This window comes from Musca domestica, unplaced genomic scaffold (assembly GCF_030504385.1).
Source record: "Musca domestica strain aabys unplaced genomic scaffold, Musca_domestica.polishedcontigs.V.1.1 12, whole genome shotgun sequence".
NCBI lineage: Eukaryota > Metazoa > Arthropoda > Insecta > Diptera > Muscidae > Musca > Musca domestica.
The window spans coordinates 13051166-13075010 of record NW_026712155.1 but is presented as its reverse complement, the minus strand read 5'-3'; the positions used below and the strand labels follow the sequence as shown (position 1 = coordinate 13075010).

The 23845-nt window shown below is 36.0% G+C and overlaps 1 protein-coding gene and 1 long non-coding RNA gene across 3 annotated transcripts in view; both read left to right on the top strand.

The window, feature by feature from the left end:
- Positions 1 to 23845, top strand: part of LOC101896272 (protein fem-1 homolog CG6966) — a 42136-nt gene that overhangs the window by 1085 nt on the left and 17206 nt on the right. The window lies entirely within an intron of this gene.
- Positions 2161 to 4321, top strand: LOC109611792 (uncharacterized). Its single transcript, XR_002194109.2, has 2 exons — positions 2161 to 3953; positions 4016 to 4321. It is a non-coding gene; the product is annotated as an uncharacterized LOC109611792 (long non-coding RNA).

Genomic DNA, 23845 nt, shown 5'->3' with positions numbered 1-23845 from the left:
CAAAACATTAAATCTTCTGCTTTTTGCTATGCGGGAAGAAGAACAACGACGCAAGCGAGCAAGCAAACAAAGAATGTCCATCCAACCAAGTTCTCCAATCATTGCCCCAGCCATACCCCCAATACACTTACATTCCAACATGTTTTCTTGACGAGCAGAATTCGTCGTTCATGGTTATATGCATGAGCGTCTGTCGACAAAGAGACTGGATTTGTTTTTTTAATATTGTATTTATGATAATTATTCAGGAAATGCGTTCTGATTTTTTAAAATGTTTCAGCCAGCAATGGAACATTGTTCCTTTATGTCCAAAATATTTTATTAACATTCCACCCCCAACTGCCAGCCATGGCAATCTTAATGTTCTCATTTGGTTTTTTTTCTTTTTCGCCTTAAGAATAACAAACACAATGTGTCAAAATGTTCTTATTCTTGTTGCTGTTGTTATTGTTTTGTGATTAATCGATAAATGAAAGACAGGAGGAGGCTAGGCCACTCACATTTGATTGCTTTGCTTGGTTGTCTTGATGTCTTCTATCTCTATTTTGTTTAAGTGTTATATTTTGTTACATTTTGTTTTTGTTGTGATTGCTTGTGAAGAGTGGAGTGGCGTGGAGGGGAGGGCGGACGGCGAGAAATCTGTTAGACATGTGTGTCTAAATGACATTTCTCAAACCATTGCCTGTTGTCTTATCAATATATTTCGTGGTATCAATTATTTTTATTCCTATTTGTTTTTGTCGTTGTCAATTATTTTGTTTTCGAAATGTTTCTGGTGATAAAACAGAAATTGTGAGATAATAATTTGATTTGTTTTGCTTTATATAGAACAATTACATTTTACATTTTTTATGTCTTAAAATAATGATCACTTCATGTGCTCATAAACAACCTGCCTGACACATTAAATTTTTGTCGCTAACTGCGAAATTTGAGGAGACAGATTGACACATGATCCACGGAGAACTTAATATGCTCACAGTGGTTTCAAGGAAAAAGTGGAGCTTATTAAATATTTGAAGCCGACATTTTTGGGTGTTTTATTTGTGTGTTGAAGAAATTCGGGGTGATAGAAAATAAATTTCTCCAGCACTTTGTTGAAATTGCTTGTGTAGTCTCCTTTTTTTGTGTGAACAAATGGTGAGAGGGAATGTGAGAGATATAGAGAGTAGGAATGTTAAATCAGCTGTTTTGTCACTTGACAGAAGTTATGGCGCAAAGCAGCTTCGTTTTGTGGAATCAACAATTCCTTTTTAGAAAATTATTGTTTAATAGTGGTTTACTAGTTATTTTAATACTAAATAAATAGATAAATGGTATTTTGAGGTGCCTATCAAGATAATTTCTCAGTTTTTGAAGAAGCCAGATGGGTCGAGAGGCGGCAGTCTTTAGGCGGTGACTCTAGAAATCATTCGGAACGTTGATGGTAAAAGTTCTTATTGTATTTTGATATATTTTATACACGTTCTTTGTAATTGTAGGACAGTTTTTAATATTTTTTGTTTCCCTGTTGCATAGGAACATATTTTTGAATCCTGTGAACTATGAATTCTACGAAATCCATTCAAGCTCATACCATCGTGAAAAATGACCAAGATTTTAAAAGCTTCCATTTTGAGATAACAAAACTGTTTTCCTTGAAATTAAAGAGAAGTGTAATCAAAATAGATCCGAAAACATATCAATTACTTTAAAATCGACCAAAAACCCTATATGGGCTGTTGATTATCCGATTTGCATTTCGTTATAAAATGAAGATATTCATCTGAGATATTCTCCTTGAAGTCTTCGTTGAATTCTTCTTTGTCACATGAACGGTGGATATGAAAGGTCATGTTTTATGTTGTACTATTCAAATTTTAATTGGAGTTTCAAATCAAGTAAAAAGTATCGTCAAATATTTACCGTCTTATAATTGTTAGAATGCCACTGGTATCCTACTCATTAGATAATTATGGAGTTAAATAAACAAATCTTAAAAGACCAAAAACGCCATTCATTCAATATTTTGATTTTTAACAAGAGTGCTGAATAATGACTGAATAGACAATTTTAAAGAAAGTGATAGGTGAAGGGTAGTTACTTAGTAATAGTTCATCAACGATCTCATTTTAAATGCCCTTTGGAAGAAATTTGAAATATTTTTAGATTATTCTATTCACTATTTTGCGTATTTAACAAGAGTACTAAAAAGTGTTTGAAAGGCCCTATGAAATAAAGTGATCAGCGATTAGAATAATGTACCTTAACCATTTCGGGCTGATCCATCAGCGATACCCTTCCTAAGACCTTTAGAAGAACTTCGATCTTTTTAAATTCCATTTGTTTTCTTTATGGACGTTTCCACATCTTTATATATCATATCAAAGGGTTTATCTTTGGAAAAATTGTCAGATCTTTTGCCTTAAAATAAATTCCAGCCATAAAATATGCATTCATTCGCCCTGAACGGATTTTACAAAAGAGATTTTTGAACTCTTTCATGTTAACGAACCGGGTTTTTTTTATTAATCTATCTATTTTACGAAACCGAATTTTGAACTCTTCCATGTTAACGAACCGCAATTTTTAATAACCCATCTATGGGACAATTTCCATATAAATTTATAAGTCATTTCCGAATTGATCAATAACAGAATTCCGAGTAATACCATATAGATAAAGACGATCAATAAAATGTGAGATAAGGAAAAGATACAACAAGAACAATAACAATAAATACCAGAGTATATATTGACCTTCTTTCTCATCCATACAATCAGCCATCAGCAGCAAGCAGCAAGCAGCAATACATCCATCAACAAACAATGAATAGTTAAATCTCCAAGAACACGAAACAAACATGAAGACGACGTGATTTTTCGTTTTGTCATACATTCTGTGTAGATTCAGAGCTAACATAATTATTCGGCCAGGCATCTTTAAACAAATAAGTTTTGAGAACAAACGCACAGAGACTTGAAAGAAAAAAGAATACAATTTACATAGCCTACATAAACGAATAGCAAGTAAGATAGCAAGCCAGCCAGCAATGACTATTTCAGATTCATATAAATGACCATACATTTTGTGTACGTTTGTTTTTTCTTTCTGCTTTGTGTATTATCTAATTATTATTAAGCATGTTCCAAATTACTATTTCAAGGTGGAACTAAAATTTTTATTTTGTTGAAGTAGTGGTGGTATATTCTATGTTGCAGGCTGGCTTTCTGGCCATTTGCCTTGTGTGTAAAAACGAACACCAATCCGTCAACATAGAAAATCAGCTAGCTAGCTAGCCATCTAGCATTGGCGAGCTTGTTGTATTTCTAACACTTCTTATTGGGTTCAAAGCTAACCAGCTACAAGAAACTGACCTTAGCAATTCAGCAAATGGTGAGCACAAACGTCAACGCCAAATATTGAAACACATACTTGAGAATGGTTAAAGAGGCACTTTTGATTTTTTATTTATTTTTTTTTTTCATTCGAATCAAATGCTCAAAAGAATTTAATGGTGATTAAGATTGGAGTTACGAAGCGAAACAGAAAAAAAAAAAACAATACAACAATAATGTTTAAACTAGCGAAAAAAAAAAACATTTTCTCACCCATTCCACAGCAAATTTAAATTTTACCATCACCAGCAGCTAATGACGCTTATAAAACATTGGTTTTTATTTATTCATCGTGTTACGGCTATTTTAGTTAATTTGCAAAGAATAAGAAACCACACAGACATAACCGGTGTGCGTCTGCCGGCTTGAGATTTACAGCAAAAGATAACTTATTCATGAGACTGAAAAAACGAATCAAACAAATCTATTTGAATGTCACTTGGAGTTTTGTATAGATTTTATTGGCCAATGCAAACTCAAGGTACTGGAAGATAAATTAAATGCGTAAATTATAAGCTAATTGCCGGTATTTTTTCGGATAATTAAAGTGGTGGATTTTGCAAAATGCAAGAGGAGGTATATTTTAAATCTAAAATAATTTTATTTTCAACATGTTACTAATGTCTGATTTTTTACAGATCCTTTACAATCATGTAAAAATTATTATACTTATGGCAGCAGAGGGAAGAAATGTAGGAAAATATCACAGGAAATTGTGTAGAAAAATACTTTGAAAGGAGAACTCAATGTAAAACACCTAATGGAATTAAAGAAAAATATCTAAGATTCAATGAACTTCTTAATCAAAAGCTATTTTTCTCAATTGCAAAACTAACTTTGATGCCATAGATGAAAATTGCCAATGAAATATATTTGATTTGATGGCCTAGAACTAGATATAAGGAGTTCATCCATATAAAAACATAGAAGTTATGGAAGCTAAAGATCATGTTCTATCACTAAATGAATTGCTAAATCAAAGGTCTAAGAAAGTCGTCTACTAATCCCGAATCTAAACATTAAAAACGGCTATGAAACATATTTATGGGTAGGAATTTCAAACGAAGATCATATTTATATGAAGACGAGAGCCGTTGTGATCCCAGGCGATGTTAAGAATCATAGGATTTATCGAAATTTTTGTGAAATGCCACCCTGTAGTTCAAATATTGAAACGTTAATTCATAAGATAGCAAATATTTATGCTTCGCCTGTCTGTCAGATCAGCTGTGAAAGAGGATAACAGCTCTTGTGCATACTGTGGTTTTCACAAGATAACTTGGTCTTCATGGGGATATTTTGATGAATATTTGTCAATTTGATTAAGCAAAGGAAAATATTTCATCTGTAACAGACATTCTAAAGTGACATTATAACTATCAAAGGCTCATTCATCTTCTAGAAACCCTTCACAAGGTATCAATGTATAATTTAGAGAACGATCTATCCATTGGAGAATTCAAAATGCAAAAAATCCATTTCAAAAGTAGATATTCTGTAGAATGGATTTATCTTTAAATGAATCTCTTCCATATACAGGGTGAAAAAAGAAAACTGCAACAAAGTCAAACGCCATAATTTTTACAATTTTTTTTAAATTTTATTGAATGAAAGGAAAAAATGTCGGAAATAGCATCAAATTTTAAAATAAGTTTTGATTTGTTCGAATTGGTCACCTTTTGGCACGAATTATGGCCTTCAAATGACCAATGAAACCGTAATAACTATCCGAATGTCGGTATTTTGGTGCATTTTTGGCGAAGCGCTACATTTTGGCGCTTTGGCGACATTTTGGTATTTTTTAGTGCCAACCTTGCTTTCCAAAATACTCCAGACACAATAGTCTAATGGATTGGTATCCGGATATTTTGGTGGCCATTGTGCGCTGGAAATGAAGCGATGAACCTCATTTTGTAAGCATTCTTTGGTGGCGCGTGTTCAGTGCGATGGTGCTGAGTCCTGTTGGAATGCGGTCCAAATGTTTGCGTGCCCAAGTCTTTAATACACCCTCCAGAATATTTTAGCGATAAAAGTCGGCATTTATTCTGATGCCACGATCGCTTAATACGAGCGGAGAGCACTTTCTAAACGCTTTTGCTATTACAGGGCATGAAGAAGGTTCTCTGCCCATGGAATAATTACCGAAGGAGTTTAATTATGGCGGCCCACAACATCACCATGGCCGGCATTTGAGTTCTGGTGGCCAACCGAAGGTGCACATCTTCAGCTGACCTCTTTAACAAGTAAACACGATCATTTTGTTTGTTTACAAACTGCTGGACAACAAATGTTTTCTTATCGGAGATGGAGAAAACCAAATTCGGCAGTTCCCCACTTCCTGCCAAGCGAAGCAACTCTTTAGCTCTTTTGAGTCTATTTTCTTTGCGATGCGGTGTAAGTTCTTGCACTTTTTGGAATTTCAATGGTTTGGCCCGAGCTTATATTTCTATATTTGCCGAATGGAATATTGCGATATGTTCAGCTCACGAGCCATTTTTGGGCCACTACGACGCGGGTTTCGATCAAGTCGCTTCTTTATTTTTTGAACCATTTCTGCTGATGTTGCTGTATTCTTCCGTCCACCTCCTTGACGTCGGGCTACGCTACCAGTATCACGGTAACGAGCAATGGTGTGAGTCACAAAAGATTTATTCGCATTTCAATGCTGGATGGATAGCCACTTGTGGTTTTCCAGCCAAATATAAAGAAATCACACTATCACGCTTGAATTCCATCACGAATAACTTTTTTCTGGAAAATTCTCACCAAAATGCTTTTGTACGTTTGTAAACAATGTAATTTTAACAGCTGTCGGACGAGTGGCTTAGAAATGACAGCAGTCTGAAGTTGGTTGCAGGTTTTTCATCTCACCCTGTAGCCCTCACTGTCTTTGGAACATACTCCTTTCAAAATCCAGGGCTATAGCTATGACTGCCCTCGAAAAAAATATTTTCCAAATATCCAAGATTTTTGTAGAGATAGACTTTGAAAACAACTTTTGTAAAAATCCACGACCATTTGATTTTTTTTTTTAAGTTCCAAAACAAAAATTTCTACTTTTTATTAACGCAATGACAAACTGATTATGCCCTCCTCGTCTCATAGTGATGGGCTAAAAAAACATTTATTTGAAATTGGATTTCAAAATGTTAATAGCAAGAACTGCTGCTTGACATTAAAACAAACAAAACAAGGCAAAAAAATAATGCCTCCAAAGTATTTAAGCATAGTCTTCAATTAAATAGTTAACAAAATGATAATAATAATAACAAAAGCAACAACAACAAGAATACAAATAATGATAATAATCAATCAAACTACGTGCAGCAAGAGCAACAGAACGAACGACAACTAAATAGTGTGTTTTGTTGTTGTTAGTTTTTTCTGTTTGCATTCACTTCAACCGGAATATGGTTTACGAATTTTTAATACTTCCGGACATCTGACTAACAATTCAGAGAGCAAGAGCTTCACAATAACAACAACGGCAAACTATGATAGTAGCAGTTAGGCGGCGGCAGCAGCAGCAGCTACTATGACAACGTCATAACTACAAAATACCACACATTTGAGGTGATTGCCAGTTAGCCAGCCATCCAGTCAAATAGTTGTTAGACGGGCTATTAACTTTTTTTCGGTGTTGTTGTTTAGATTTAGACTTTTCCCAAGCATAACGTAGAACAGCAAGTATTCCATAGCTGTTTTGTACTTGTTTTGTTTGTTTGGGGTTTACATGGTGATACCAACAATGGCAAAACATGTTTTATTTATTAATAATTTTAGCCATTTATGGTATTGTTGTTATTTGTTATTTGAGAGTTGTTGTTGCTGCTAGAACTTAGAATTGGGAAGGTCGTCCTTATGTGGAATAGTAAATATGGAATATTTTTCGCCAAGAAAATAATTTATTCCACAAGTTTTGAAATTCATTCAATTGACTGACCTAAAAGTTCTTTTTCATTATCGTATAGGCCCAACGATTTCAAGGTAATTTTCAATCCAATGTCACAATCTAACCCACTTTGTTTGTTGGAACGTTATTTAGAAGATGTTGAGAATTATCACGATAAAATTAGCAAATCATACATACACCCCGATTTTCGTTAATTTTGTATTCAAATGAATTCAAAATTTGAACAAATTAAGATAATAGTGGCGTGATAATTTCTTGTTTAAAGTAAAGGAATATTTAGAGAAAACTAGTAGAGGGGTGTGTTTTGATAAAAAAAAAAACAGAAGAAGCGATTTTTTCATGAATTAAAAAAATATATATTTTTTTTGGAACAATAAGGTTAAAATCGGGGATTTTTAAGCCGATTTCAGCCATAAACATGGAAAATTTGTTTACCAACCGAGCATTAATCTTGGATTTTTAAATATTTTTTTAAAGAAAGATCAGATCTATAAACGTGGAATTTTAATGATTTTTTTTCAAGGAACATCGAGGCCTTATATATGTATTTTTTCCAAAGGTTATCGGAACTATAAACCTGGATTTTTACAAAATATTTTGTAAAGATCATCAGAGGATTTTTAAAGGATTTTTTTCTAAAGGTCATCGAAAATATAAACCTGGATTTTTACGAATTTTTTTTTAAATTTGTTTCACCGACCATCAGAGCCATAAACGTGGATTTTTAAACAATGTTTTTCGCCGACCATCAGAGCCATAAACGTGGATTTTTTAAAGAATTTTTTCCATCAAATATTTTCTTTTAGAATTTTGAAATTTTTTGAAGAATTTTTTTTCATCGACCATCAGAGCCAGAAACGTCTATTTTTTAAAGAGTTTTTTTCACGAACCATCAGAGACATTACCGTGGATTTTTAAGAATTTTTTCAACGACCATCAGAGCCATAAACGTGGATTTTTTTTAAGATTTTTTTTCAACGACCATCAGAGCCATAAACGTGAATTTTTTAAAGAATTTTTTTTGTCAACGACCATCAGAGCCATAAATGTGGATTTTTTAAAGAATTTTTTTTTATCGACCATCATAGCCATAAACGTGGATTTTCTAAAGAATTTTTTTTTTCATTGACCATCAGAGCCATTAACGTGGATTTTTTAAAGAATTTTTTTTCAGCGACAACCAGAGCCTACCAGAGCCTTAAACGCGGATTTTTAAAGATTTTTTTTCAAGCGTTATCGAGCCATAAACGTGTATTTTTTTTAAAGAATTTTTTTCAAGGGTTATCGAGCCATGAACTTGGATTTTTTTAAAGATTTTTTTTTCAAGGGTTATCGAGCCATGAAATTGGATTTCTTTTTTAAAGAATTTTTTTCAAGGGTTATCGAGCCATGAACGTGGATTTTTTTAAAGAATTTTTTTCAAGGGTTATCGAGCCATGAACGTGGATTTTTTTAAAGAATTTTTTTCAAGGGTTATCGAGCCTTGAACGTGGATTTTTTTAAAGAAATTTTTTCAATGGTTATCAGGCCATGAACGTGGATTTTTTAAAGAATTTTTTCAAGGGCTATCAGGCCATGAACGTGGATTTTTTTAAAGAATTTTTTCAAGGGTTATCAGGCCATGAACGTGGATTTTTTTAAAAAAAAAATTTTCAAGGGTTATCGAGCCATGAACGTGGATTTAAAAAAAAAAAATTTTCAAGGGTTATCGAGCCATGAACCTTGATTTTTTTAAAGAAATTTTTTCAAGGGTTATCAGGCCATGAACGTGGATTTTTTAAAAAAAAAAAATTTCAAGGGTTATCGAGCCATGAACGTGGATTTAAAAAAAAAAATTTTTCAAGGGTTATCGAGCCATGAACCTTGATTTTTTTAAAGAAATTTTTTCAAGGGTTATCAGGCCATGAACGTGGATTTTTTTAAAGAATTTTTTCAAGGGTTATTGGGCCATGATCGTGGATTTTTTAAAGATTTTTTTAAGGGTTATCGAGCCATGAACGTGGATTTTTTTTAAAGATTTTTTTAAGGGTTATCGAGCCATGAACGTGAATTTTTTTAAAGAATTTTTTTCAAGGGTTATCGAGCTATGAATGTGGACTTTTTTAAAGAATTTTTTTCGAGGGTTATCGACTCCTTCTGGTACCTCCCCCACAAAATGTCCAAATTTTCAAAAAAAAATATATATTCTGCACATAAAGTGAAATGATAATCCAATTTTGCTGCAACTTTGCAAATCCTAATATTCATATCAGGTGCGAAAATTAACAATGCCGGTCCACCCCATCTAGTACGTCCCATACAAAGGGGTCATTATTTTGAATAATAATAACTCTAATAAAATGTGATGTAAGAATCCGATTGTCTTAAAATTTCCTACATCCCGATATTTTTATAAAACCAAAATCTGGTGTTAAGATGGAATATATCGGTCCACTCCTTCTGGTACCTCCCCCACAAAGGGTCAAAATTTTGAATAACCACGAAGCTCATAAAACGCGAAATTAACATCGGATTCCATTTAGGCTTGGCATATCTGAATATTTCTATCAACACAGGACCTTTTAAAAAAACGGTAGAGGTCAGACCATTCCTTCTGGTACATCCCCCACAAAGGGTCAAAGTTTTGAATAACCAAAACGTTTATAAAATCCGAAATAAGCATCAGGTTCTCTTCAAATTACACACATTACAATATTTTTTTAACCAAAGGTCTGATGTGAAAATGGAATATATCGGTTCACTCCTTCTGGTACCTCCCCCACAAAGGGTCAAAATTTTGAATATCCATAAAGCTGATAAAATAAGAAATTAACATCCGAATACATTCAGACTTCGTACATCTCAATATTTGCATCAACACAAGATCTGTTTTAAAAAGGTGAGGGATCAGACCATTCCTTCTGGTACCTCCCCCACAAAGGGTCAAAGTTTTGAATAACCAAAACGATCATAAAATCCGAAATAAACATCCGGTTCTGTTCAAATTACACACATCACAATATTTTTATTAACCCAAGTTCTGCTGTGAAGATAGTACCTCTGGTGTAGGTAGTGTATTACATGGTCGACTCTGTCCGTTTTTCATTCCATCTCCATTACTTTGATTACTTGTTTGTCGTTGTTTGTTATAACAATTGGTTTGAGAACAACCACAACACCAGCAACATCGCCAACAAACCGGCTCTTAATGTTTTTTCGTTCTGGTCATGTTAGGGAAGCCCCTATAAAAATGCTTGCGAAACAACAACAACAAGCAACAGCAACAACGCAACCTACGTTTGTTATTGTTATTTATTATATTTTCGGTTTCAACACTATCTTTTGCCCGCACCTACCTCTCTCCTCAACACCAACCCTCCCCTGCCGCCTCCACACGCTAAATAGAAAATCTAATTTGTTTCTATGTATGTTTATCGTGTTTGTGAAACGGAATAAAAGACACGATGTGTTGTTTGTTAATTGTTTTGGTTGCTGTTCACTTTTTTCTCAATTTTTTTTCTAAGCAATTTAGCAATTTTTTTTTAATATAAAAAAAGAAATATTTTTGTTTTCTTCGCGCAAAAGAACACGTATGAATCAATTTTATTTGTTTTCGTTTGAGCGATCATTCTTTTCAATAAACGTCCCCCCATAAATATTATGTCTTTTTAATTTCTAAATATAACGATTATTTTGAGGCGGTATTTTGGCCAGGCCACCTGTGCTGTTTGGGGGAATTCTTTGTGAATTCTTTTTTGCAAATGCGTTTGACGGGAAGTCGATAAGAATCCATAAACATTATAAAATTCCATAAAAAATTGTGTGGGGTAGTAAAGTCAAATCAAATGTGATTTTTTGAGGTATTGAAAGATGTCTCAAAATCCAAATGGGGAAATATCTGTTTCTATTTTTGGTAATTATTCAAAAAAAAAAAAAAAAAAAACACAATCACATCCAGTTTTAAATTTTTTTAAATTTTCATAAAATCCCCGAGAAGTCCCATCTTTTGAAATATTTCTAAAAAAATTGCCGACAAGGAAGGGATATTTTTGGAAATATATGTGGATGAAACGAACAAGATGGACTATATTTTTACAATACCAAGTATTGGGAATTGTGACCCTGTGTGGGTGAGGTACCAGAAAGGTTTGGCAGATATATATATTTTCACAACAGATCTTTAGTTAGAAAAAATGTTCGTATGTGTGAAATTCGAAGACAGTTGGATGCTAATTGCGCTTTCATTGAGCGTTTAGTTTTTCGAAATCTTGAAACCTATGTGGGGGAGGTAGCTGAAGAAATGGTCTGATCCCCCCTCCCATCTTTATAACAGATCTTGTGTTGGTGGAAATATTAAGATATACCAAGTCTGAATGCAATCGGATGTTATTTTCGCGTTATATGAGCTTTATGGGTATTCAAAATGTTGGCCCTTTGCCAGGGGGAGGTACCAGAAGGAGTGGACCGATATATGCCATCTTCACACCAGTCCTTGGGTTAATAAAAATATTGTGATGTGTGCAATTTGAAGAGAACTGGATGCTTATTCGGATTTTATGATTGTTTTGTTAATTCAAAACTTTGACCCTTTGTGGGGGAGGTACCAAATGGAATGGTCCGATCTCTATCATCTTTATAACAGATCGTGTGTTGATAGAAATATTGAGATGTGCCAAGTTTAAATGGAATAGGATGATAATTTCGCGTTTTATGAGCTCCATGGGTATTCAAAATTTTGACTATTTGTGGAGGTAGAGTGGACCGATATGTTCCATCTTCACACCAGCTGTGTGTAATTTGAAGGCAATCGGACTCTTACATCACATTTTATGAGAGTTGAAATTATTCGAAATTTTTAACCATTGTGGGGGAGGTACTTGACGGAGTCTACCGATATTGTCCATTTTCGCATCTGACCTAAAACTGATGCAAATATTAGGATTTGCAAAGTTGGAACAAAATCGGATTGTCCTTTCTTTCTCTGTGCTGTAAAATATTTTTTTGGAAACTGTTGACTTTTTGTGTGGGAGGTATCAGAAGGAGTGAACCGATGTTGCCCATCTTCGAATTCGATCTAAGTTTGATAATAATATTTCGATGTACCAAATCGAATACTCCCTTCGAGAGCTATCGTGCACAATAGACGCACACACAGACAGACGGGCGGACATCGCTAGATCGATTCCAAATGTCCTGAAACGGATTTGGTCCAAAGAGACCTATGATCTAAAACACTTATTTCGATAAGGCACGTTTTGGTAGTAGTAAATGATATATTCCATTTCTAGCCATATGGCTGAGGGTATAAAAAATTCCGGTTAGCCCCAACCTTTGAAATATTTTTATTTTTAAAAATATTTCTTTAGAATGCATGATCTCTTGATCAGGAAAATTTCCATGGCCAATCTTGAGTATATCATTCCATTGATTTTCTCTCCTAAACAACTCTTTATAAGACCTCTCAAGGATTCACTAACCTAAACAATTTCCATAATGTCCGGAAAATTTAATCACCTACCATTTTCTACCTCATTATTAATTATCCTGCTCGCCCGGCCATTAGCTTACGTTGGAGGAAATTTCCCAACACCAACAATTTGAATGTCAACAAATGGTGGGGTAAAGGAGGTGCAGGCAGGTGAGCAATTAATAAAAATATGTCATCACCTGTTGTGGAAAGTTCCTAGACATTTGTAAAAAAGGCCTTTTCCCAAATGGAAGGTTTAGGCCATTGACCGTCAGCTGGTTAGGCAGTTCGCTGCTGGGTAATCATGTCATATGTGTAAATATGTGACGTAGAACGGATAATATAAATTTGGTTTAATATTTGATGTGGGGTGCTACAAAAAAAGGGTAGGGGGAGTATTTAAATGTGAATGAACGGGAAAAGGAATTTCGGGAGTAATGACTCTAGGAAACCGGTAATCAATACACAGAGTTGGTGGAGTTGTAGTTGGTAACGTAAAAACATTTAATTATTTGTAATTATTAATCATTCAGGAAAGAATGAGCGGAATTTATAATAATAACGACGACCTTGAGTGGCCTTGGAAATGACAATAAAATAATAGGATGTGTCCTTCGAGCAAAACAAGTTCTATGGTCTTTGGGTTACAACCGCTTTAATCGTATTGCCACTAAGGCCATTAAGTGTACTCAATGCCGTATTGGAGTATTCAAATTATTTAAATTGAAGTAAAAATCCAAAGGAATTTTGTCGGATATATGAAAGCTATAATTGGTGAGTTTTTTGGGAACCATAGTCCTTAAATTATTTTTTTTTTCTAAACACAATTGAATTTAAAATCTTGAATTTTTTAGGAAATTTTGTTTCAAGAACCAACTGAGTCGCAATCTGGATTATTTCAAAGACCTAACGAACTATAATTTGAAGTGGACCAAGAAGTATCAATCATAAATTTGTTCATTGTCGAAGTCAGTCATTATACCGGATTTTTTGCAATACCAAGAAGGCTAGTGTAGTCCATTATAAAGAAAAAGAGACCAAGAAAGCAGCAAATGTCGGATCAAGAAATACAGACTCAAGCTGTTTATTCTATGAACTAGAATGGCACAGTCGTGAATTTTTTTGAGAACCTATCAAAGATTTTTATTAAAGGCCAAGGAATGTGAAATCGATGTTTTTAGGCACCAAAAAACCCACTCGAAAATTTGAAGAGAGGGTATTTCAAAGACAAAATATCATATTTTTATACCCTCAGCCACATGACTAGACGTGCCTCATAGAAATAAAGGTTTTAGACCCAAGGTCTCTTTTGACCAAATCCGTTTCAGGACATTTGGAGTCGATCTAGCGATGTCCGCCCCTCCGTCTGTCTGTTAATCTGGCTGGTGCGCACTATAACTCTCAAAGGGAGTATCTTGGTATATCGTAATATTATTATCAAACCTAGATCGAGTTCGGAGATGGACAATATCAGTCCACTCCTTCTGGTACCTCCCGCACAAAATATCAAAATTTTCAAAGAAAATAATTTACTGCACAGAAAGAGAAAGAATAATCCGATTTTGCTCCAACTTTGCAAATCCTAATATTTACATCAGTGCTAGGTCAGATGCGAAAATTAATATAATCGGTCCATCTCCATCAAGTACCTCACCCACTCAAAGGGTCAACATTTTGAATAATTAAAACTCTTATAAAATGTGATGGAAGAGACGATTGTTTTCAAATTACACACATCAGAATATTTTAATTAACACAAGGTTTGGCGTGAAGATTTAATCTATCGGTCCACTCCTTCTGGTACCACCCCCACAAAGTGTCAACATTTTGAATATCCATGAAGCTCATAAAACGCGAAATAATTCTCCGATTTCAATCAGACTTGGTACATCTCAATATTTTTATCAACACAAGATGGGTTATAAAGATGGTAGAGATCGGACCATTCCTTGTTCTACCTCCCCTAAAATGGTCAAAGTTGTGAATAACCAAAACGATCATAAAATCCGGTTCTTTTCAAATTTCACACATCCCATTATTTCTACTAACACAAGATCTGGAGTGAAAATGGAACATATCGGACTGCTCCATCTGCAACCTCCTTCACAAAGGGGTCAACAGTTTGAATATCAATGAAGCTCAAAAAAAAAAAACGCGAAATTAACATCCGATTTATTTCATACTTGGCACATGTCAATATTTCCATCAACACAAGATCGGTTATAAAGATGGTAGGGATCGGACCATTCCTTCTGGCACCACCCCCACAAAGGGTCAAAGTTTTGAATTATAAAATCCGAAATAAGCATTCAAGTCTCCTCGTATTTCACACATCCCATTATTTCTTCTAACGACAGATCTGCTGTGAAAATGGGATATATCGGTCCACTTCTTCTTGTACCTCCCCCACAAGGGTCAAAATTTTGATTACCCATGAAGCCCTTAAATACGAAATTAACATTCGATTCCATTCAGATTTGGCACATCTGAATATTTCCATCAACACAAGATCGGTTATAAAGATGGTAGAGATCGGACCATTCCCTCTGGCACCACCAACACAAAGGGTCAATGTTTTGAATGACCAAAACGATAGCAATATCCGAAATAAGCATTCGGTTCTTTTCAAATTACACACATCACAATATTTTTATTAAACCAAGGTCTGGTGTGAAGATGTAATATATCAGTCCACTCCTTCTGATACCTCCCCCACAAAGGGTCAAAATATTGAATATCCACGAAGCTCCTAAGACGCGAAATTAACAACCGATTCCATTCAAATTTGGCACGTTTCAATATTTCCATCAACACAAGATCGGTTATAAAGATTGTAGAGATCGGACCATTTCTTCTGGTACCTTCACCACAAAGGATCAAAGTTTAGAATGACAAAAACGATCATAAAATCCGTAACAAGCATTCCCATTATTTCTACTAACACAAGACCTGCTGTGAAAATGAAATATATCGGTCCGCTCCTTCTGCAACCTCCTTTACAAAGGGTCAACATTTTGAATATCAATGAAGCTCAAAAAAGCGCGAAATTAACATCCGTCAATCAGACTTGGTAAATCTCAATATTTCCATCAACACAAGATCTGTTATAACGATGGTAGAGATCAGAACATTCTATCTGGTACCTCCCCCACAAAGGGTCCAAGTTTTGAATAACCAAAACGATTATAGAATCCGAAATAAGCATTCAGTTCTCTTCAAATTACACACATCACAATATTTTTATTAACCCAAGGACTGGTGTGAAAATAAGATATATCGGTCCACTATTCTGGTAACTCCCCCACTAAGGGGTCAATATTTTGAATATTCATGAAGCCGATAAAACGCGAAATTAAACTCCGATTCCATTCAGATTTGGCACATCTCAATATTTCCATTAACACAAGACCGGTTATAAAGATGGTAGGGTTCAGATCATTTCTTCTTCTAAACACGCATAGTGGTGTAGGGTATCATAAGTCGGCCAGCCCGACTTTTAATCTATCCTTACTGTTTCAAATTGTTTCAAATTTCGCATTCGAAGTTTGTAATGGGTTCTTCAGCCTATGAAAAAAATTATTAATGCAGGTCCACGTCTTCGTATAGCCCCCATATAGCTGTACCTCCCGATGTTCGGTATTTTGATGATTTTAGCAACATATTCACCCAATTGTTTCCAATTTCGTATTCGAAGATCTTAATGGTTACTACAGGCTATGACAAAAAAAGTATTAATGCAGGTCCACGTCTTCGTATAGCCCCCCATTTAACGGTATCTCCCTTTATTCGGTATTTTGATGATTTTACCGAATTGTTTCAAATTTCGTATTCGAAGTTTGTAATGGGTACTTCAGCCTATGACAAAAAAATTACTTAAGCAAGTTCACGTCTTCGTATAGCCCACCGTATAAAGGTCATTGAACTTTCTCCAGTTCCTTCCAAATGGTGAAGGCTATTAATAGTTCAGCCTGGTCGAATTTAGATGCATTTTTACTTTTGGACCTTCGTTTTAAATTTTTATGTATTTTGATTTGTCTTTCGAGCTTTGTTTTTTTGGTTCTTTGATTAAATTCTTTTCTTTGTTGTCGTTGTAATTATACTGGCCTATTGGTCCTCCGAATTGACTTGTTTTAATTTTTTTGCCCCTTTGAAGGCCTTCTAAGGAACTTTCAACCAGGGGCAGAAAAAAGGAAATGTATGGAATCAAGTAAGCATAAGAATTTTATCATGGTCTTCCTTGGATCGAAAAATAAGTGATTTCTCGTCAATCAGGCATTAATTTTTAAATTGTCAACCATTAAAACTTAATACAAATATAAGAAAAGAGTATATTCTCAGCCAATGACCATCGACAGAAATTCCCAAAAACATACATTCACACTCATATTCGTAATTATTTTCCAAGAAATCATTCAATTGAAGCAAATCAAAATTCTTGTTTGTCTGTTTGTTTATTTATGTGTTTTTAAAAAATTCAACGAAAAAATTTGCCAAATTCATCATCTCTCTCTCCCTCTCCCTCTGCCTCTCAATGAAGTATCTTCAGTATCTTCAAACACACACACAAACAAAAAAAAGTGACATTAATTTTCGCTTAATTGATATCCCGCAATAGATTGGGGCGGAAGTAACGCCCAGACTGGCAGGCATGCCACCAGCCAGCAGTCAGTCAGGTGGGTAGTTTGGGAATGACTGAGAGAGATAAATTGAAATTGAATTTCACGAAATTGTGGTGCGTTACCTTGTAAATGACATCGACAGACAATCTAATTGGCAAACAAAGAAGACAAATTTAATTTTGTTTTATCGGCACAAAATAAATAAATAAAAAACGCATGCACACACACACAAATACGCTCGACCATAGTAGACTTTATTTTTGAGATTTCCAACAACTTCTCGAAAGAATGCAAATGAGTCAAGTTACTTTTTACGTAAATGGCGGAGGGGTCGCGGCAATAAATTATACGTTTTGACTGTGCAATTTACTTAGCCGGAAGGTAACAACCGCTGACATTGAAAAGAAAGTAAATGTTGGTGCTATTTCTAATCGATATTTGCATATGTTCTAGGTATCTACAATGGATAGAAATCTCTCTGTGTATGTTCTTTCGATAAAGAGACCTATTACACATCTTTCATGCATACGAGAGTCTTTGTAGGTCTGGGGCTCGAATACCCCATATTATGGGCCAGAAGACCTTTTGCAGTTCTTATATGAATGTTATAGCTATTTTATGGTCAAAAGCCATATTAAAGCTCTTCTAGGAGACCTATCACAGCTCTTCTGCGGCCAGAAGACCTTTAACAGCTCATCTACGGCCAAAAGACATGTAACAACTCATCTACGGCCAAAGGCCTGTAGCAGCTCTTCTAGGGCCAAAAGACGTATTGCAGCTCATCGACGGCCAGAAGACCTATTACAGCTTTTCAACAGCCAGAAGAGCTGTAACAGGGTCTGAAGACCTGTTGTAGCTCTTCTGGTGCCTGAAGACATCTAACAGCTCTTCTAGGGCCAGAAGAACTATAACAGCTCTTCTAGGGCCAGAAGAACTCTAACAGCTCTTCTGCGGCCAGAAGACCTTTAACAGCTCATCTACGGCCAAAGGCCTGTAACAGCTCTTCTAGGGCCAAAAGACGTATTGCAGCTCATCGACGGCCAGAAGACCTATTACAGCTCTTCAACAGCCAGAAGAGCTGTAACAGGGTCTGAAGACCTGTTGTAGCTCTTCTGGTGCCTGAAGACATCTAACAGCTCTTCTACGGCCAGAAGACCTGTAACAGCTCTTCTACGACCAGAAGACCTGTTACAGCTCTTTTAGAGACAGAAGACGTGTTACAGCTATTCTAGAGCCAGAAGACCTGTTACAGCTCTTCTGGGGCTAGATGACCTGCAACAGTTCTTCTGGGGCTAGATGACCTGCAACAGCTCTTCTAGGGCCAGATGACCTGCTACAGCTCTTCTCGGGCAGAATACCTGTAACAGCTCTTCTACGGCCAGAAGACCTGTAACAGCTCTTCTACGGCCAGAAGACCTGTAACAGCTCTTCTACGGACAGAAGACCTGTTACAGCTCTTGTCGTCTATGAGAGGACCTTCTGGCCGCCTATGAGAGGACCTTCTGGACGTCTATGAGAGCTCTTCTGGCCGTCTATGAGAGGACCTTCTGGCCGTCTTTGAGAAGACCTTCTGGTCTTCAATAGCAAGACCTTCTGGTCGTCTACGAGGAGATCTCGTAGTCACTTGTGAGAAAACCTTCTGGTCGTCTATGAGGAGATCTTGTGACGCCTATGAAAAAACCTTCAGGTCATCTTTGAGAAGACCTTCTCGTCATCTATGAGAAGTCCTTCCAGTCGTCTATGAGAAGACCTTCTCGTCATCTATGAGAAGTCCTTCTGGTCGACTATGATAAGACCGTCTGCTCTTTTAAGAGAAGACCTTCTGTTCCTCTCTTAAAAGTCATTCTGCTCTTCTCTGAGAAGACCTGCTCTCATATGAAAGAAGACCTTCTGCTTTTCTTTGGGAGAAGACTTGCTCTCCTATGAGAGAAGACCTTTTGCTCTTCTATGAGAATATCCTCTGTTCTTCTATGAAGGAATACCTTCTGCTCTTCAATGAGAGAAGACCGGCTCTCCTATGAAAAAAGACCTTCTGCTCTTTTTTGAGATGACCTTCTACTCTTCTCTGAGAAGACCTCACTTTTGCTCTTCTATGAGTGGACCTTCAGTTCCTGTCTTAAAAGTCCTTTTGCTCTTCTCTGAGAAGACCTGCTCTCATATGAGAGAAGACCTTCTGCCCTTCTATGAGAGAAGACCTTCTGCTCGTCTCTGAGAAGACCTTTTGCAATTTTCTGCGAAGACCTTTTGCTCTTTTTTGAGAAGACCTTCTCTGAGATGGGCTTCTCATCTTCTCTGAGAAAGCCTTCTGCTTTTCCATGAGAAGACCTTTTGATATTCTCTGAGAAAACCTTAGAACTTCTATGAGTAGTCCACCTACTTTTCTTCTGTAAAAAGAGATACCGGGTCCTCTAAAAGAATATCAGAAGGTCTCAAGCTCCTCTAAATATAACCCATAGCAACATCAGTTGTATTAGCTCTTTTTTTCCAGTTCTTAAAAGGAACACCAAAAAGAATCTCCCAAAATAACCTTTTTATTCATTCATTTGCGTTCGCGCACAAAATAAAAAAAACTTATTTTTATTGAAACATTAAAAAATATTCCTCTTCGCTTTTTAAGGTCAGTAAGATTCAGATGTAAATTCGGATATATATAAAAATTAAAAAAAAAAACAAAAATAAAATATATGGGTTAGTGTGTAACAAAGTTATTGTGTATTCCACAATGAAATCTCCTGCAACTTTACAGCTGACAAAGCTAATTTTTTATTTTCTTTCGTTTTGTATGTAAATCGTTCACAACAACAACAACAACAAAGACGGCAGAAGATAAGAATGCGTCAGAGGCAAATAAAAATTATAAACACATAAAATTATATCTTCCGTATGGAATGGGAGGATGGGCAGAACAAAGAACAAAAGATTCTGAGATGGGAAAGATTCTTAATTTCGTATATGTATATTTATATGTATGGCATCGGTAGACATTTGCACGTGTAAAATCCCAGGCTGAAATGACTTGAGTTTTCCAACAAAGACACGATTTTTAGTGGCCCACGTTATATATTTTTAAACGCACTTCCTCAAATGCATAATAATTTCTATGGCTAAAGCGGAAGAACTCGAGCTGGGCATTCCACACTGACCTAAGCTAAATATGCTCTGCTGCTACGAAACAAAAAAAAAAAAACAATTATGCTAATTTCCCAATATCACGTTTTGTTCACATAGGTGTGAAGGTAGGAAAGTTCAAATTCGCATGTGCCTGGCTAATCAATATTCAAATTCGCAAACCCCGGGTTTCGATACGCTGCGGTTCTGGCTGACAAGTGACAGGTAAAATAAAGAAAGTGATTGGGTTTCCACAAAACAAAAATAAAAAAATAATAATATTACAAAATATAAAGTCTAATAAATATTTCATTATTTTGCCAACATTAGACAAAAGTTCGATTCAATACTTATATATAATTTGCATTTTAATTTGTGAGCAAAGGAATATATACATGGCAATGAACAGATATGTACATACATACAGACCTATGTATGCAGGCAGTCCACATGGAAATTCAATTCGCATTGAAACGACGCTACGAAATCAAGTTTGTCAAAAGCACATGAACTCCCACGGGCGCGCAATTAATCGTACAGCAACAACAACAACTCACAATAAACAACAACAAAAATAAACAGTTCAAAAGCCGGAATAATAATTTTAATTTAAATATTTCAAAAAAATATATATGTATTCACAACGGCTTTTCAATTCCTTTTTCGATTATGACTGAGCGCTCGTTCAAACAACAAAGTCGCGAGAGGCGCTTTGTTGATGTCAGCGACCGACCGTTATCAATGTTTGATCAATCAACGAACTGACAGTCAGACAACAAAACAGCAGCAACATCAGCATCGTGGTCACGACCAACCCCCCCAAATACAAAGAAGGCAACAACCGATTAGCAATGAACGTAGTAAACAAAACAGAGGATCTGTAACAGGTCTTTCAGACAGTTCTTATAGAAAATATATTTTTATAGAAGACCAAAAAACTTGGTGGAAACTCTCGTTGCCCAACAAAACTTGGTGGGGAACAAGATTTTCCAAAGAAAACATGGTGGAAATCAAGATTTTCTACAGAAAACCTGGTGGAGACCAAGATTTTCTTGGTGGAGACCAAGAATTTCTTGGTGGAGACCAAGATTTTCTTGGTGGAGACCAAGATTTTCTTTGTCTAGACCAAGATTTTCTTGGTGGAGACCAAGATTTTCCAATGAAAATCTGGCGGAGACCAAAATTTTCCAAAGAAAATCTTGTGGAGACCACGGATTTCTATAGAAAACTTGGTGGAGACCTCGGTTTTCTATAGAAAACTTAGTGAAGACCACGGTTTTCTATAGAAAACTTGGTGGAGACCTCGGTTTTCTATAGAAAACTTAGTGAAGACGACGGTTTTCTATAGAAAACTTGGTGGAGACCACGGTTTTCTATAGAAAACTTGGTGGTGGCCTCGGTTTTCTATAGAAAACTTGGTGGTGGCCTCGGTTTTCTATAGAAAACTTGGTGGTGGCCTCGGTTTTCTATAGAAAACTTGGTGGTGGCCTCGGTTTTCTATAGAAAACTTGGTGGTGGCCTCGGTTTTCTATAGAAAACTTGGTGGTGGCCTCGGTTTTCTATAGAAAACTTGGTGGTGGCCTCGGTTTTCTATAGAAAACTTGGTGGTGGCCTCGGTTTTCTATAGAAAACTTGGTGGTGGCCTCGGTTTTCTATAGAAAACTTGGTGGTGGCCTCGGTTTTCTATAGAAAACTTGGTGGTGGCCTCGGTTTTCTATAGAAAACTTGGTGGTGGCCTCGGTTTTCTATAGAAAACTTGGTGGTGGCCTCGGTTTTCTATAGAAAACTTGGTGGAGACCACGGTTTTCTATAGAAAACTTGGTGGAGACCGCGGTTTTCTATAGAAAACTTGGTGGAGACCGCGGTTTTCTATAGAAAACTTGGTGGAGACCGCGGTTTTCTATAGAAAACTTGGTGGAGACCGCGGTTTTCTATAGAAAACTTGGTGGAGACCACGGTTTTCTATAGAAAACAGTTTTCTATAGGAATCTTGATTTCTCTTCTATGAAAAAATAACCAGCTCTTCTATGCGTAGAATTTCCGCTTTTCTTTACAAATATATTCTGCTCTTCTTGTCTTCTATTAAAAGAAATCTTGGTCTCCATTGATACTCTGCACATGTTGAAGAGGTGGTAGAGTGTCTTTCAATTCTAACAAGTTTAACATAATCGACAATTAAATAATTTTTGTCACGAAACACAATCGTTTGTCATCTCCGCTTAAATGTCAGCGTTAAGATGCAAACCCGTCAAACGACAATAACAATTCCAAATCTGGTTTTTACCGTTCCATTGTTGTGACAATCTAACAAGCTAATCAAAATACCAGAATTTGACAGGTTCTCAAACCATTTGAGCCAGTATATCATTTATTTGTTTATTTAGTTCTAAAAATAGCTCTGCAGTCGGTGGGTCTTGAGAAAATGTGACTTGTTAAAAAAAAAACACACACAGAAAACCCTCTAAAAACCTATAGAAAAATAAACCACCAATTCATTACACCATCGCGCTATTTCTGTTGTCATGCGCTTCCGCATTTTGAAATACAGCTGACGATGATGATGAAGCGGCTAAAATTAGTGGCAGGTACAACGACAATGAAGAACATCAGCAACAACAACAGCAACAAACTGTCTTTACATTGTGCGCTTTGTATATCCGACGGCTGGTGATGGATGGCGCCCAACACTTTTGGTATTGTTTTCGATTTTTCGTTGTTTTTTTCTTCCACTTCTTCTTCTCTGCGGCAGTTGGGGAAGTAGACCGGTAGAAGAGGGCACTCACTACCCATCCATCCGCTAGACAGTGCCAGCACCACCAGCCAAGCACATGTCTGTCGGCTTTATGTTGCTGCTGATACGCATTTTGCATTTCATGTTGTTATTGTCATACGTTACGTTGTTGTAGCGGCTTTTGGGTTCGTTTCGATTTTTTTGCGCGTTTTGTGTTTCATCGCGTTCACTTGCCGTTGCTGTTTTTGTTTTTGTTTTCATTTTTGTTTTGTTTTAGTTTTAATTTTTATGCGATTTTTTGAATCGATTCTCTTGGCAATGAACTTGTCCAATGTCAATGATGTAGGGGAAAGAGTTGAATGAAATATTTGAGTGTTCGTATACCGCAGCGCGCTACATCGTCACATCCATTGCATTGAAAGAAATCGTCAGCAACAACGACAACAACAATGTAGAGAACGAGTGGTATGTGAATGCAATGATAGGTGCTGTGTGTGTGTTATTGTACATTAAACTGGGTCGTGATTTGGGGGACGATCACCTGTTGATGAACTTTAGAAGGTTTCTGTTGCTAGAAGACGACCTTTTCTACAGAAGGCCAGGCCAAGGTTTATTATATGTAGAAGAGTTGTTCACGATCTTATAATGATA